Source organism: Gavialis gangeticus, unplaced genomic scaffold, assembly GCF_001723915.1.
Source record: "Gavialis gangeticus isolate Ggan-Ray unplaced genomic scaffold, GavGan_comp1, whole genome shotgun sequence".
In the NCBI taxonomy this organism is placed as follows: Eukaryota; Metazoa; Chordata; order Crocodylia; family Gavialidae; genus Gavialis; species Gavialis gangeticus.
Window position 1 is genome coordinate 9,120,081 of NW_017729016.1, and position 13,070 is coordinate 9,133,150.

The following is a 13,070-nucleotide window of genomic DNA, read 5'->3' on the forward strand; positions in this document are numbered from 1 at the left end:
CAGCTGACTTCCTGCCCTTTGGGCAGGGGGCTGGACTCGATGATCTTCCAAGGTCCCTTCCAGCCCTAATGTCTATGAACTCTATGAAATCTATGAAATTACAGTGCCAAGAATCCTAGATTCTTGTGCTATGAACTTGTACAAGAAGGGAAATGTAAATTCCTTTCCTGCTAAATAAGGTTTTATCTAGTTCTTGTTTTCTATAAGCAGACTCTTCTGCTTCACAGATAAGAAGAGATTTCTCTCTAGGGGAACATGTATAGTCTGGAATACAAGTGCAGAAGGCAAGGTGCCACAATGTGCCCCACTGCTGTGCTCTGTTTCTTTTCAAGGGTCTGCTGTATCTCCTTTCCCTCCCCACCTAGTATTTTCAGGTACCTGAAACTGAAGTAAGTGCTTCTCTAAAAGGTCACCAAACACCGGGATATTGTACTCCGTATCTATAATTAGAGACTTGGAGGATGGTTCTTGCAGAAACACTAACAATCCTGGAGAAGTTAATTATTGTTGAAGCACTGGTTCTTCCAGCATCCTCTAAGGAAAAAAGTAAATGGCTTGAAATTTCAGCCTAAGAAATACTCGTGGTTTGTTGAGCTGCCGGGACTTCACTTTATCTCTGAATTTTTTCCCATTAAATTAGCCTCCAAAGGGCACCCATGGAATCCAATGGTTCTTTTGCTACAGGAATGTCTTGTTTTGAAGGGGATGAAGAAATGTATTTACTTGTTAATAGAAAAGCCAAGAGGCCCAGTTCTCTGCTCCTTTCTAAATGTAAATGAGAAGCAGTTTGACTGAAGTCCCAGTGTACATCAGGGTAAAATGAGACCACAGATGTTAAGACAAGCTAGTTCCTAGTTAATACCAAAAGGGCATGTCTACACGTGCATTAATGCACCTTAATTATGAGACGTTTAGTACCTGTAATAAAAGGTGCTAACTTAACGCGTGGTAATCACACTGCTGTGCGGTAGCATCAGCACATGTCTTCTAAGTGACACTAATGTGCAGTAAGCTAATTCTACTGTATATTAGTGCATTAGCACAGCTTTCATTGTGATGCACTAATGCACAGTAGAATTGGTTTACTATGCTTTTAGCATCTCGTGTAGATGTACCCAGCTTTTCATAGTTTCATAATTTCATATTTGGTAGGGTTGGAAGGGACCTGAGCAGATCATCGAGTCTGACCCCCTGCTTCCGACTTGGTGATTATCTAGCTTCCTTTTGAAGTCCCCCAGGGTAGAAGTGAGCACCACTTCCTTTGGAAGTTGGTTCCAGATCCTAGCCGCCCTGACTGTGAAGTAGCACTTCCTTATGTCTAGCCTGAACCTACTCTCAGTCAACTTGTGGCCTTTATTCCTAGTTACTCCAGGTACTGCTCGGAGGAACAGGGACTCTCCCATTCCCCACTGGTCCCCCCGGTAAGTTTATAGACAGCCACCAGATCCCCTCTCAGTTTTCTCTTGTGGAGGCTGAACAGGTTCAAGTCCCATAGCCTCTCCTTGTAGAGCCTGCCCTGCTGACCCCTGATCATGCGGGTGGCCCTCCTCTGGACCCACTCAATGCTGGCCGTATCCCTCCTGGTGTGGCGCCCAGAACTGGATGCAGTACTCCAACTGCGGCCTGACCAGTGTCGCATAGAGGAGGAGGATCACCTCCTTGGACGTGCTCGTGATGCATCTGTGGATGCATGACAAGGTGCGGTTAGCTTTCCTGACTGCGTCCTCACATTGGCGGCCCATGTTCATCTTGGAATCAATGATGACTCCAAGATCCTTTTCTGCCTCTGTGCTAATGAGAAGGGAGTTCCCCAGCCTGTAGGTATGCTGCTGGTTCTTTCTCCCTAGGTGCAGTACCTTGCCCTTGTCAGTATTGAATCCCATTCTATTACCATCCGCCCACCCCTGTAACCTGTCCAGATCTAGTTGTAGCCTGTCCCTCACTTCTATCATGCCCACCTCTCCAAACATCTTAGTGTCATCTGCAAATTTGAACAGGGTGCTTTTCACCCCCTCGTCCAAGTTGCTGAAGAAGGTGTTAAACAATGCGGGCCTGAGGACCAAGCCCTGGGGAACCCCACTGCCCACATCCCTCCAGGTCGAAAAAGACCCGCCCATCACCACTCTCTGGATGCAGCCTGCCAGCCAATTTGCTGACTGTGTAGGCATTGACACCACAGTCACCTAATTTTTTAATGAGAATGGGGTAAGTGACAGTGCTGAAGGCCTTCCTAAAGTCCAGAAAGACTATGTCCACCCCGACACCTGCGTCTAAGGATTTTGCGACCTTTTCCTGTAATATAATGTGGTTGAGGAAGCCATAACTAGGTTAGTACTTATTCTTGCAAATTACAGAGCATTCAGGACTTGATGCCACAAAATACTGATACATGTGCTCAGTGTGAAGTCATCTGGTCTATACCGACACTAAAAAGTTAGCAGGAGCCTAATGCTCCATTGCATCAGGGCCAAGATTTACTTCAGAATTTAGCCTCTTTCAAGTTTTTTGCCTACATTCATAAGACTAAATTAAAAAAAGGGAAAGGTGCACTCCACTTCCCAGTGAACTAAGCACAACTCCATGGGGGTGTGCCAGCACTCCAAGCTGAGACCGTTGGAGGACATAGAACCAAGACACTGGTTGTTGAATATCACTTAACTTTGGGAGTGATTGAAATCTAAACACAGTTCCAAATCCATGCTTTGAAACTGGACCCTATTCTTAGCTTGCTGAATTAAACCAACATCTAAATGGTCTCCAGACTTGCTAGGGCATTTAAGTTTTGCTTTTGCTGCTACGCGTGCTGGTGCTATGATGTGATAGAGGTACAGGAGCTTGTAGAGCAACCAAAAATGAAAGAGATGCAACTTGAAACCCCTAGGTCCAGCTAATCTTAGATTTTACATGAAGGGTGCTTATACATGTCACACCTCTCCTGCATTTATTTAAGAAATGTGGTTGGGGCAGAAAGGAAAAAAAACTATTTTATTATGAGATGGGGTGAGCATGTTGGGAAGTCAGATCAGAGGTTGAATGGGTAAGAAGAGAAAACAAGAAAGGAGAATTACCCATATAAACTGATGCATCCTTAAAGGCCCCCATCTGAGCAGATCTTCAACTTCTGTAGATGGTCATAGACCCAAAGACTAGTTCAGTATTTTTCTAACCTATTTTTTCTGTGTTTGTGTGTGCATCCTGATATCTCGTCTTTATTCATAAATTAGGGCTTCCTCTTAATATTATTTTCTGTGCTTTGAGACATATGACCCCAGCAAAAGTGACACTAGTAATATCCTCTGGATGAGATGGTGTATATTCTGTGTTTTACGTGCCTGGAAAAATAGCATGAAATGTACTTGTAATAAAGTGTGACCTTACACAAAAAGGGGTTAGGTAACAAATAGCTGGTGCATATTTTAATTATTTATTCTCTTTAGTGCAAATGCATTCAGTGTAGCTAACACAGCTCAGATTGGAGACCCAGTGTAGGAATGTGAGGTTCTGTGCTTTAGCTACTAATGCCCAATTCTTGTGTTAAATTGGGGAATAATTAACAGTGAGCCACTCCTGCACGTGAATCTAATAAATTTCAACTAGAGCGGAAGGGCAAAGGGGACTGGAACCTGGCTGTGGATGCACATACCTACAGATCTAGGACTGGAGGCAGGACCCTACTGAGAGAGGAGCTGCTACTGCCAAGAGCCAGGTTAACTCTTCTCTGGCTGTGGACCTGCCACATTTTTATATGATAAGCAAAGATCAAAAGCTCTTAATTTTATGTCAGCCACAGAGCCAAGGAAAGATTAGCCTGCCTCCTGGCACTGACACCTCCTTTCACAGCAGCATCTTGCCCTGCTCTGCTCCACTGCACTATTAGGAAGAAGTGTTTTCCTGTAGGGCCAGGCCAACTCTCAGCATCTCAAAATTGCAATGTTAGATGGGAGGGTATGACACAATTGCATATATACACACACAAAAATCTATTAGGTGCATACACACTAGGCATATACACATACACTACCAACTCAGGCACATACACATCCAAGATTACCAGTCTAAGTGCATGTACACCTATTACCAGTTCAAGCACATACACACTATACACATTGAAAATTAGACAAAAATCAGTTGTTAATACCCACACACCCAATACACATACATGGATCACTAGTTTGTATATCTCGCACACAATATGTGTGTGTGTGTGTGTATTTGCCAGTTCACACACACACCACCTACCTACACATACACACAGGTGAGTCCCTAACTTGGGTGGTATGGTATATATGTGTGTGCTTGGGGTACCTGGGGTGCTTGGTGATTATGGGAGGGGGAATCAAGGGTCAAAGATTTCCAGAAGGAGGGGAAGGAGGGAGATGGATGGGGGTTAAGATGAGAGAGGGAAAAATAAGAGAATGAAAGTGCCAGGAGTGAAAGTTGCTGGGGCCAGGATTAGAATTGGCAGACTGGAGGGGAAACTGGGGTTACTTAAGGTCAAGTGCCCCGAGGTTACTCAGGGTCACTGGGGCTTGGGGTTACTTAAGGTTAATGTGCCCCAGGGTTGCACAGGGTCACCTGGTGCCAGGGTGGAAGTAAGGGGAAAAGCCTGGTGGCAAGAAGGAGACAGCCAGGAAACTGAGGCAGAAAGCTGGGACATTGGGCCAGGAAACAGGGAGGCAGAAGGCTGGGAGATAGCCAGGAAATGAAGGAGAAGGGTCAGGAGGTCAGTAAGACAAAAGCCCAACTCGGGGTTTCAAAATAAGAGGTTTATTAAGCAGACAACAGATTACACAGCCCCATGAAGTTATTGGTTCCTATACACACGCACGCACACCCAAATGGTAGCAGGGGAGGAGAATGGCTTGGTGGAGAGACTGAAGTTAAAGTGTACAGGGACAGAGTCCAGATCCTGTGTTTGGGGAAGGAATGTGGGTGATAGCTACCTATCCTGGGCTGTGAGTTGATCCTCGATGGTCAGTCAGGGTCTTCTCCAGTAAGGTGGTTTCCAGAGAGGGTCACCAGCAGAGTCTCTGGGTGGATAGGTGGTGTGGCATGGTGCTGGTCCAGGTGGAGAGGGCATCTCACTGGGTCTGTCATCACTACCCCTTTTTATAGGGGCAGACCTTTTATGACCCTAGTGGCAGGGGCATGCCCAGGCAAGGGTCAGCCCTGGTGTACTGAGCATGTGCACTCCAGCCAAGAACTTGCAGTTTCAGGTATCTGTGTTGCAATAGTGGGTCTTTGTCTTTCAAATGCTGGGTCCATGGTTCCTGGGTGAGTCAATGGAAGGAGATGGTCCGGTTGTTGAGCTGATGGTCCAGTCGTTGAGTTGATTATTCAGTAGAGGCCTGTTACCATTGTATCTCAAGCACCCTCATTCATCTCCATTCATTCAGGAACCAATTTACATGGTTAGATATGAGTCAGAGGACACAAGATAGAGGCTTGACATTCAAAATGGAAACTTGACATTACTGGACGTTACTTATGCTAAATTATACATGTAGGTCTAAATCATATACTATAAATTAAAAAAAAAGTAAAAATCAGTAAAGCACTAATCACACAGTAAACATCAATGTAAACATAATAATTATACAATATAAAACAGTGGATCAAAGAAGGAGAAAGAAAAGAAAAAAACTTGCTACAAAATGCTAAAGCTTATCCTATGTCTTAACTTACTCATACTTATCTATAGGGAATAGAGAGGGAGAGAAAAAGTCAGAAATAGTTTGGGAAGGGAGGGAATGCATTTCAAAATTTAAAAAAAAGAAAAACTGGGGGGTTTGACATAAAGGAATCAACGTGGGATGTGACTGTATCACTGCACCCTTCTGGGTCTGTGCCTAGATGCACATGGGGTGTTCGGTACCTATATAATAGGTTACCATATAGAAAGGAAAGTAGATTCTCTGGACATATCTACATGTCACATTAATGCAACACAATAAACTCTGGCAGTTTTTACCAAAGCTTATTGCTCCTGGGCATAGCGTTTACACATGCACCTGGGACCACAGAACATTGAGCCAGGGCAGCACAGCCCTGGTAGGCAGTGAATCCAGGAAGTCAGCCTGCCAGCCCAGAGCTGCTCAGTGTGCTGCAGAGGCGAAGGCTGGGACATGAGGGTGCTGCGGTGTGGGGCTAGTCAGCATGCAGCCCCTGCACTGAAGCACGCTCATGCTCTAGCCAGCCCCAGTCACCATCTACATGTGCATTTCGCTGAATGTAACTATTCCACTGCAGTTGTGTCAGGCAGTACTATCCTACAGTTGAGTTAATTAGTTTACAGTCTAATAGTGCTGCATGTATAGACAGTGATGCTTTACTGCAGAGCTAATTATTAAACTCCACAGTACAGTATTGTGTGTAGATGCATCCTCTGTGTCTGTTGCTTCTCTTCCTCTGCAGGCTGGGGAAGCAGAATAAAGGACTGTGTAGAGACTGGGCTCCACTTCCTTAGTGTGCCAGCCAGAACACTGGAGCCCCTGTGTCCCCATTTACTGATAAGTGTTGAGATAGTACATGTATTGCTCACTTCCACCCCAGACCGAGAGAGAAACCAGGGACCAGATTGACTTTCCATTTGGTCCCTGACCTGGTCCTGTGCTGCTCTTCACTGGGGCTTGTGCCAGAACCACAAATGAGTCTTAAGTCTTAAGTTTGTGCTGCCTGTAAACGGGATGAGCAATCAGCCCATTCACATAAGCCAAACCTTATGCACAGCGAGGCACAGTGTCTGCTGACACTGTAACCTGGAAGCAAGCCGAACATTACTTTGCAATGCCTTAAGGAGCCTGAAACGAATCACTTTGCTTTGTTTCATTAGCTTTGCTGTAATGTAGCAGAGCTAATGCAGTCATATCCCGGTTAAGGTACCAAGCAGCTTTAGCTGCTTATCTGGCATAGAAGGGACCACATTCACTTTTGCAATGAAAATTAAATGTGGAAGTAATTCCCTGTTCCTTTCTAGAATATTACTGTGCTATTAAATAGGCTTAAGACCATTAAAAAGTAATGACATGAAGTTGCATGCATCATTATTTTAAAAGAGATTGAATGAAAATATACTGTCTATCTGTTCCACTCCTTGCCTAATCTCTGGTTTAATAGAGATTTGTAAGGGCCATGATGCACATATATTTTAATAACAAAGTTGTGTCTTCAGTCTCTAAAAAGGGAATTTTAGTATCTATATTCCAAAGGAAGCAAGCATAAAAGATAATAAAAATTCTATTTTCTCAGTTCCATTAAATTAAAATTTGCTCCTGTTAAAAAATGTAGTTAAAACTAGAGAAATTAAATACAAAATTGGGAGTAGGGGTGTAATATGTTATATTTTCCCAATGTTGCCATGGCAGGCCACCCACAAATAACTCATCTCTAGAGCTACTCACAAAATAGTCTTCTGCTTTAGACACTTTCCTTGCCCATATCACTGTGGTGTTTGAGCAGTATTCCAATTTTACAGATGGAGCAGTGAGGCACAGACAAATGCCCAGATCTTTCAAAGTATTTGAGCACCTAAATAGGAGTCTAAATAGGTGTTTAAATACCTTGAAGAATCTGGAACTAAGTGACTTCTCAAGTTCACACTGGAATTCTGGGGGAATTAAAACCAGATCTTCCAAGTCCAAGACTAGCACTCTTACTACTGGGTCTCAACTATAACAGTTGTCCCTCAAATTAGGCCGCTGATCAAGTTCTCAAAATTACATGTTTGTTACTTTTTAACTTAGCACAGAATATTTCTCACCATTGAGATATGAACTTGTGCCCTTTATCTGTCTATATTGTCACATTGTCTATCCAGCTTTTCACCTGGGGGAGAAGTGTTGTCATGCTTTGACAGGGAAAAAAATTAACCACATTTTCACGTTCCACATTTCATACGGAATAAGCAAAAAGAAAATCACCTCGGGATCTTTAATGACCATGATAGGACTTCGGGTTTGTAGCTTATTCCAAAGACAACTTCCTTATGATGACATTCAGGAGTTTCCAGGGAAGAGGGTGGAAAATCACAAGGGAGCACTTTTTTTAGCACTGAACAAAAAAATGTTTGTTAGGGCAAGGAAAACTATAGGATGACTAAAACTACTTTTTCTCTGCCTTTCAACCTTCCAGCCACCTCCTCAGGTCTTGCCTGGCTTCCCACGAGAGTCTTAAAAAAAAGGTATACTGTGTACATGAGTTCACACTGAAAACAGAAGCAGAAATATGTGGTGGGATATTCTATGTGTGATAACCATTTCTAATACAAGATTTCTTACACTTTTCAGAATCTAAGTACCTCAAATTTGTGGTATCCTTTCTGGAACTCCCTAAAGAGACCTGATTTTTCAAAGCACACTTGGCTCATTTTCTCTTAAAATGGCACACCCTTAATATATTTTATACACTCAGATTTGGTCTTTATTAGTTTACAGTAGCCAAGAATTTGGAACTGTGATTTATTTTTATTTATTCATTTTATTTTTTTGCTCCCCCTCCTCAAACTTTCAAGTAGCCAACAAATAATTAAAAAATACACATTGAAAAAATTTATTAAAAAAGAACCCAACAAGGCAACTTGCTGTGCACTGGATTTCCAAAATAAATAGCAGCTGGATTGGCAGTACTTCTACAAGGCATCAAAAAAAGCTGCCCATAATCTGTGATGTATAGTTAGAAGTGAATGGTCTTGGGAAATAATATTAAGAACATATGAAGCAAGTCCAAAATTGCAGAGATTTTACTTGCGTGCATTTTAATTGTTTGAGATGTTTGCTTTGTATTTTGTTCTAATTTAGGAATAGGACTGTAGATTATATCAGTGGGAAGGCCTCTTACCTTCTGTCTAAATACTGAGTGGGAGGAGGGGAACAAATGGGAAGCTTCTGGGGAAACTGCCAAATAAGAAGGTGAAATACAGATTCAGAATAAAATATTCATGCCAAAAGAAAATGGGCACCATGTATAATAAAAAGGGATTGTACAGTGTGATGGTGGTTATATATCTTTACATATTGTGCCATCCATCAAAACTCGAATATGAATCCAAAATATATAATTAATGACCATATCAATAATACATTTCTCATTTTCAGCAATAAAAATATCTTTACGTGTGTTTATAGGACATCCACTTCATAGAAATCTCTTGTCACCAAGGTATTGTTACAAGAAGCAACACACACACACACACACACACACAAAAGAAAGATTGAAATAGCTTATATATAGACCAGACAATGGTTATTGTGGAGCTCTTCAAAGTATGTAATATTTCTATACAAGTTTGCTTTTTAAAACTGTGAAGTACAAAGTGAAAGGCAGAAGGATTAAAGGTGGCTGGTTGGCTCAGGGGACTGAGGATGGAAACCAGTTTTGGTCTTCAGGTCATGGGCGGAAGTCAAGAGCAGGAGAGCAGTAACTGAAGGTCATTACTGTTTGATTACATTGAATAAATTGATGGGTTGGGGCTCATTTGCAATAGACAGTGCCCATTTTAGGAACACAGCCCTCTGAGCTGACTCTAAATAGAGATGCTTCAGGTTTCTGAGGTAGATATGAAGGCTTCTGGAGAGCCTTTATCCCAAGGGCCTCGTTCCTACACCAGCGTTACACAAGTTGTAACTGTCCACCGTTTTCCACTGGAATGTCCAAGTTACAGATGATCCTTCTGGGTCTTGAAACACATTGGTTGGGTGCTATGAGGATCTTTGTCCAAGTACCCCTGCACTGTTTGTTTTGTAGCTAGCCCCATGGCTCCATTTCCTGAAGCAGTGTGTTGAGCGCATTCCTTGGACCTTGCCTTCCCTAACAGGGATATTAGGAAATAAAGCAGAACCTTATCAAAAGGCATTGTTGAATATGCTTCTTCCCCTAGAAAGAGGAAAGGAGAGCAAGCACCACATGACAGATGTCAGCTCCACTGCTTAGCACACTGCTGGGAGTTGTTCAGATGCTGTGACAGTGAGTGTAGTATAAGTAGAATAGGACTTTTTTTTAGTATTAAGTTCATTTCACTATGACAAAAGGCTATAAAAATCTTTGGACATCTTGATTTATTTCCCCTTGTGCCAGTTTTTATCTACTGTATCTTTTTGAACTTCCAAGGATTAACTCCTGGATTGTATTAATGTAAGCAGGAAAATTATTGGCACCATTCCTATTTATATCGTAGATGCCAAAACTGGTAATTCTAGTGTCTGATACAACATAACCAGAACCCCAGTATAATCTCAATGGAATCTACTTTCATTTGTATCTTTGTTCTAGGTGCTTTTATTCACACAACTTGTGGTGGAATACCATCCTTGTCTCTCTCCAAAACTCTGCTACCTGACAATTTAGTTACCATGGTCACTCCTGTGCCCCATCTCTTCATGTGACCCTGAGTTGTAACCTGAGCTGGATACATTCCTGAGGAAGGGGGGTAACCTGTTCCCTCTGCCTATGTGACTGGAATCACATACCTGGGTGAGGGGCTTGGGCTCCCTATTGTTCTGAGCAATGCCAGTCTACCTGGCAACCAGTGATGCATTTCAAATTCGTTGGCTGGCAGCCAACAGTTGCTGGCCTTCATTGGACCAGGTAAATGAGGTCATAAGGGCTATATAAGTTGAGGACTGCCCAGGAGGAGGGGCAGTAGACATGATGGAAACTCTCAGAGAGAAGCTGAACCATCTGAAACTTGCTCTCTCTCTTGAAACTCATAATCAATGAACCGCCTGCCTCCAGAGGGAATCTCCACCTGCCTCTGGATGATACTCATGAGTAAGCTACCTGAGATCTAACTAGATATGTAGCTTGCAGTAACTCAGATGCATGATCAAAGGCTACCATGCCACTTTGCTCTAAGGGATTTCTCTGATATTGCTCTATCCTGTACTCTATTCCAAACCTACTCCTTGTAACCAATAAAGTTCTCCTTTGTACCTAGCATAGGAGACTTATTGGGAGAGGGTCTAGATTATGCCTTAGGGTCCCATTGATTCTGAACATTGCAAGGAGGCAATAATGTAGTAGAGTCCAACCCAAGTGACACACTGTCTTGGGGTGGTAAGGAGGAGACCGAGAAGGGGAGGACCAAAGCCTCCTGAGATGCTGGAGGTCTGTACTACAGCTTCTCTCAGAAGGGTAAGTTGTATGGACATTCACTCTCCCAGGAGAAACTCTCCCAGGAGTGATTTAACCTTAGTTGTTCTCAGGTTATTTTCCCCCTGGAATGGCCCTCTTGCTCTGGAAGAAAAAACTTGAAATTTGTATACATCTCCCAGGAAAAACTGAATGTTTGGATGCGGTCTTAAACTAGAGAAATTGCCCCCTTACTTCATTTTTTATGTTTTAAAACCTTTTGTTTTGTTCTGGTGGATTTAGTAGTCACTACCAGGCTTAATCCTGGGAGGTTGCATTTTGGTGATGGAAGAAGTAAGCCCTGTGTATGACCTGTATATCAGTTTATGTAAAGTGCTTTGCAGTGCTTCAGGAGTAAAGCTGATATCTAATATGAAATAAGTGTGATTATATCGTGAGAGAGGGCTAATTCCTATTACCAGGAGGGAGACTAACTAAAGCCAAAGTAAGAAGCAACAAAAATTGTCATTTTTACGGTACAGATCTGTGAAAGGCAAAAATAGCCAATCCACAGAGTATCAGCTTGTTAAAGACTTGACAGAGTGAGGCTCAGAGACTGAAGGACAGGCAGATTAGTGGGTGGTATTGGTAAAATTATTAGTCTTTTACAATTCAAAAGCTCCTTTTGAAAAGAACTGGCTCTGTTCCTCTTGGAAGGGGATAATGTATGTGCTAATGGAGTTTTACAGTAGATGTGTTTACTGACTGACCCCTGCAGCTATTCCTGGAAGTAAAGTGCTACCACTCTTGTCTAACTATGGCAGATTCCACTAGCTGAATGCTCATAGATAACATAAACCAGATGGCTTAGGGATTCTACATCTTTCAGCTCTTGGCGAAGTGTTACCTCTAATCTGTGTTTCTTTTTCAGGATTTATAGGAAAAAATATAGCCAACCCCCCTGATCAGTACTGAAAATAACACCTTATGTATACAGCACTTTTTGCTTGAAGACATTAATAAGCATCCTTACTGTGGATTAAGTAAAAATTATCATCCCCAAACTACCCAGTTCTGGGTGTACTAAGGCAATAAGAACTGAGTACAAATCATGTGGGGGTACTTGGCGAACCTCCCTGTTTAAACCAGCTGTTTTTCTCCTCCTGCAGTCTTGCTCTGTTCTGCATAGTGCAGCCTCCAGTGTTAGTGTTTCTGAGAGGCTGTCACCCTTCTTGTGAATACGTTATTTTAGAAATTGGGGAACCAGGCTAAGTTTAAATGCTGCAAGGTCAGGCTCACTTCAGAAAAAAAGATTCCACCTTGGAATAGTAAATGCTTTGTTCAGAAAGGGCCCTACTGTCTCTTTAGTGAAGAATCCCTGTCTTTGAATTGAGCTTCCGTCTGAGAACTTGACTCATCTTTAACCAAGCTTTCAAAATATTGTTGAGTGAATGTCTCTTTGGGAAAACAGAAACTTCTTGAGGGGTAATTGTTGTGGAAGTACAATTCAAATAGAAAGAAACCAGAAAAGAAAACACTGTTGTGTTTTGTCCTTTTTCCTTGAAGGAAGTTCTTTTTGGGGGTGAGTAGCTAAGAGTGGATCTAATCAATAAGCTCACTAGAAAAAAAAAAGCACAAGCTAGTTGCTGTGTGACAACGAAAAGAAATAATAATTCCACTTTTTATTAGGAGCAATTGTGGGATCAGAATCTCCAGTGCTTGGTCACTGTAGAAATACAATACACAAGGGGTAACAGTCCCTGCCCTAAGGAGCTTACAATATGAGTAGTATAGCCAGGAGTCTGGCTTTTGAAAGTGTGCTCCAAGGAGTTAGCTGTCAGGAATTCACTCTATGCACCATAGAGTCAAACACCCATTGTGTTGCTCAGTGCCTATAAGCTATTCACAGTTGTTTCATGATGCCAAATGAACTTTTATTATTATCATGCTTGTATTCACATACGTTAGAAAAGTTCATGTATTAAGGAGTACACAGGAGGAGGTAT

The 13,070-nt window shown here is 42.3% G+C and overlaps 1 long non-coding RNA gene across 1 annotated transcript in view; it reads left to right on the forward strand.

Annotated features, from left to right (window-relative positions):
• Positions 1-9,239, forward strand: part of LOC109294568 — a 15,880-nt gene extending 6,641 nt beyond the window's left edge. The window contains exons 2-3 of the long non-coding RNA XR_002096569.1: positions 3,405-3,407; positions 9,229-9,239. This is a non-coding gene — a long non-coding RNA (uncharacterized LOC109294568). The remainder of the gene's footprint in view (positions 1-3,404; positions 3,408-9,228) is intronic.
• Positions 9,240-13,070: the final 3,831 nt, after the last annotated feature.